Below are 4,939 nucleotides of genomic sequence, written 5' to 3' on the forward strand. Positions count from 1 at the left end.
TTAGCAACCACTTTTACTCTCAGAATTGTCCCAGTTTGGGCAATGAGTTATGTGGGCCTCCTGTCATTAAGGATTTGGGGGTAGTCTGTACATGGCTTCCTCCTTCCCCCCTTCTCTCTTCCCTTTCCTCAAACATATGTAGAGTAGCCACCTGGTACGAGACATGTACTAAGTGCTGGAAGGTGGAGATACCTGAAAATAAATAAGCCTTGGTTATGCCCTCAAGGAACTTTCAAACATCTGCACAAACACTGAAAAAGAGAACAAAGCAAAATGACAATGATATGACCTAGACATTTTCAGATTCGGTGTTTGCTATTCTATAGACAAAATGACTCGATATTGGCTTGAACATTTTACAGTTTACCCAGATGTTTGGTACCACCTAGACACGGCCTGATTTCCCCCTCCCCACCAGTCACTCTCAGCTTCCCCCCTCCGACCCCCTTTTCTCTCTCGTTTGTTCCCATTACTCAGGGCTTGGCAGGTTTCACGCATGCATTATGCCAGAACTTCTTCACATGGAACATGATTAAGACCAAGGCCTTGGGTCTTTCCTGCCTTCTGACAATTCACTGCATAACTTTCTTGCTCTTCCTCTGTTCCTTCCAGGCCCAAGCCAGCCAAGCGGGATCTAAACTAGCTTCTGGTTGGCTCTTGTATTCCTGCCAGAAGTGGTTTTGCTGGCTTGGCCTTGGAGTTCCTTGTATTCTAGCCTCTCCGTGGTGCCCTCAGGGAAGCACACGGAGGCTCCCCTACCCCTGGAGTGCTGTTTGTCTGCCACACTCCCCTACCACAGGGTGAGGAAACCCACCCCCCATGTGGGAGCCCAGAGAGGCTCCATGTGTGGTTCCGAGAGAGCTCAGGGTAGGGGTGAGGATCGAAGACACTTAACCTAGTCTTTTCAGAGAAGTGCTTTCTGGTGGCCTTCTGTCCCTCCTCTTGGCTTTGCTCTTTGTGTCGAGTTGGTGACTGTTTACACAGGATGGCATGAGATGGCCAAAATCTCACTCCTCCCTCAAGTGACTCCTCGTTAGCCTACATTGAATTCTTAGAACCCCACGTCTAGTTTTACTGTCTATTGATCTTGATAAGGGATAACCCATTAGCTGGCAAATGATCAGGTGATAATTAAATTAACGGAGTGACGCATCATCTCCTGTCGCCTTTAGGGACAAAGGACACAGAAGACTGGTATGTTTTTGATGAGAACAGAGGAGGTTTAAGGGGAACTCAGGATTATGGGGCTCCATTGGGCATGGGGAGCACCTCTGGGCCAAGATCAGGTATTTGAGCATATGAGGGAGGGTCCTAGAGGACAGGCAGGCATGAGGATGGAATGGTGGAGGCATTTTAAGGACAGACTGACTAGGGTGAAGCCTGGTACCCTGCTGGCTCTACTCATAGCATGGCTGGGAATGAGGTGGTGATGCTGTGGGCAGGAAAATACATCCTTCTCTTTGCCTCTCAAGAGGCTGTGGAAGTGGGGTGGTGGAGAAGACGCTACACTCTGTGCTCAGGAGGGATCCCCCAGGTTAAAGGGAGATGGAGAACCGGGGCATGGCAGACAGTGCATCTGGCCTCAGGAGCGTGGGCACATATAATGACTCAGGCCCTTCAGCAGATAGAGAATTTCCCACGAGCTCTTAAGGGCAGCAGTTCATATTTATATAAAAGTCAGAGCGTACGGGCTTCCCTGGTGGCTCAGTGGTTCAGAATCCTCCTGCCAATGCAGGGGATACGGGTTCGAGCCCTGGTCCAGGAAGATCCCACGTGCCATGGAGCAACTAAGCCTGTGCGCCACAACTACTGAGCCTGTGCTCTAGAGCCCACAAGCCACAGCTACTGAGCCCGCGTGCCACAACTACTGAAGCCCAGGCGCCTAGAGCCCATGCTCCACAACAAGAGAAGCCACCGCAATGAGAAGCCCACGCACCACAACGAAGAGCAAACACCGCTTGCCGCAGCTAGAGAAAGCCTACACGCAGCAACAAAGACCCAACGCAGCCAAAAGTAAATAAGTAAATAAATAAATATGTATATATAAAAAAAGTCACAGCTTACATCCATGCCCTCTTAAGAGACTATAACACAGGGAGACATGACTTTCACCGAGAACATAGGGGATGAAACTTGAATCTGGCTACAGGAAATACTCTATTCCAAGGTGTTATTGGATCCAGATGTCCCTTGTCCCATAGAGGCTGCCTGGATGAGTCTTCCCACCAAAATCTGTACTCTCCTAGGGCAGACAAAGGCCCTTGGGAGAAAGAGTTGGGATTGATAGAGATAGTCACCTAGGATAAGGATGGGCTGCCCTGGGCTGTCCACAGGGTGAGATGGAGCGAGTCACAGTCCTGCAAGAGTGTGAAGGACTTGGCTTTTCCCAGTGGGGGCAGGTGATCTGGAGGGGAGGAGGGAAGAAGATGTAGGTTCAGCATTACTTTACTGGAGGAAGGGAACAACCACGGAATAATTAACTATATAAATGGAAAACATGTTTCCTAAAATGAGGCTGTATGTCACCTACAGACAGGGCTCATGAGACAAGTTCTTTTGTGAGGATGAAGCTTCACAAGAACACACACATACACGGTTTACACACATGAATTGTTCAATGCCTGCATGTGTATGTGTGCTCACATATATACACCTTTATACACAGAAATATATACATGTCAACCCCACGTTTATATGTACACATGAATGTATATACACGTATATACACACATATATAATATTGGTGTTAATTTGCTACATATATATGATATACCTGCTCACATATCTAATATGGAGATTCGTGATAAGCCAACTCCTAATTATCTATCATTATCCACTCTTTTATCCAGGTTTTTCATCCAAGAATGGCTTCTTCCTCTTACCAAGTGTAATTCTGCAGTCACCACTTGGTCTGTGTTTATGGAAAGTAATTATATCGTAATTGCCATTCTCCTCAACCGAAATGCTAAAAATTAATTGCAAAAGAAAAGAACAAAAATTTCTAACACAAATGCCAAATTATTTATTCTAAAGTCAGATAAAAATGAAGTTTTTAGAAATGTGCCATTTGAATTTATTTGCGTCTTCTTGATTATTGGTGCTTGCTATAGACTAAATGTGTTCCCTCGAAATTCGTATGTTGAAGCCCTGACCCCCAATGTGATGGTACTAGAAGGTGGGGCCTTTGGAAGGTAATTAGGTCATGAGAGTGGAGCCCCCAAGAATGGAATTAGTGCCCTTACAAAAGAGACCCCAGAGAGCTCATGTGAGGACACAGTGAGAAGATGGCTGTCTATGAACCAGGAGGTGGGTTCTCACCAGACACCGAATCTGCCAGGGCCTTTTTTTGGACTTCCCAGGCTCCAGGAGTGTGAGAAATAAATTTCTGTTGTTTATAAGTCACCTAGTCTATGGTATCCATTATAGCGGCCCGAGTGGACTAAGATAGTGCTGATACTTGTAAGTTGGCTGGGTTTCACTGGTGCTCTAAGATCTTCCTTTTTTCTCGCCTTTTCTGGCATAGATGAACTGACTTGTGCTAGTTGGGAACATCGTCAACATGACAAAGAGTCAGGTGTGAGGCATGGCTCACAATCCTCAAACCTGCTTTTGTTGCATATGCACACACACACACACGCACGCACACACACACACACGCATACATAAAACCATACACTTGTGTTTAAATGTCTGGTCTTTAGCCCTTGAAAACTTATAATAAAGTCGAGGCCAACTTTGTTCTGCTGAGTCTTTCAAGCCTCTGGTGATAAAGTGCTGTTTTCAGCAATTGCGTCTATTATTACGATGTCCACGGACTTGGGATTGGGTAGGGGCTTCACTTTTAATGCCAAAAAAGGCCTCCTCTTGGGGTATGTATTCAGTTGCTCCAAACTGTTGGGGACATAACAAGTGGAAACTCTCTGGTGTGACTTCTAGAAGGAAATTTGTATTTAGGCAGCCTCTCAGGCCTCTGGAACCAATGGACAATTCAAACCTAGGAGAACTAGGCTCCTAGGGTGTGGGGTTTTCCTGGAAATGGAACGTTTAGAAAAGAAACCCTTTTGTCTCAACTATTTGATTGAAAACTTGATCAAATGTATTCATATCCTTCCTGGTTAATTCTGTGACTGGAATTGGACCTTTCTATCATTCTTGGGGATTCTACAGAGAGACCAATGCATTTGATAAAGAGATGAAGCGATAGAAGAAAGTTCAGAACCTTTTCCTTTCTTCCTAAAGTCCTGACATCCATTTCATTTCTTGTTATTGTGATGATTGTCCTAACAATTCTGAGAACCTCTACTACTAACACTGCCACTTGCCACTTCCTGAGCGCTCTATTCGTCCTGCCACTGTGCTGAGACCTTTTACATGCAGCGGCTCAGGAAGCCTCACAACAACGCATTTTACAGCTGAAGAAACTGAGGCTCGGGGGGCTTGAGTAACTTGCTCAAGGTCTTGCAGCTGGAGGGCTGTGAGATTCAGTTCAGGTCTGACACCTAAACGTGTGCTTGTAGTCCCTGTAGCTTTTGCTTCTTTTCCTGAAAGCGATCAAGATGAGATTTTAGCAAGTTAGGTTAATAGTTGCTGTACTATATGCATGTATGTGTGTATTTGTTTTTAGGTTCATTAAGGATAAGCCTAAGTATTTTACTGAACTCTTTTCTTTTTTGCCTGATTACACAGTTAAAATACTTGGATCGGATGGTGACTCTATATCACCATCCCTTAAATTTCTTGCTCTCTTAAAGACCCTTTCAGTTTTACTCTTATTTATTTATTGCTGTTCCCTTTCCAGTAACCTGAAAGTTTTTTTGCATCAGCAACTTTTGCAATGCCTAAAGTCTTTTTGCTTAAGGGTGAATTTTGGCGCCTTCAGGACTACCAAGCAGATATTTTAAGTTTCCATCAATTTCTTTGGAAATAGCAGAAGAATTAA

This window comes from Pseudorca crassidens, chromosome 3 (assembly GCF_039906515.1).
Source record: "Pseudorca crassidens isolate mPseCra1 chromosome 3, mPseCra1.hap1, whole genome shotgun sequence".
Classification (NCBI taxonomy): domain Eukaryota; kingdom Metazoa; phylum Chordata; class Mammalia; order Artiodactyla; family Delphinidae; genus Pseudorca; species Pseudorca crassidens.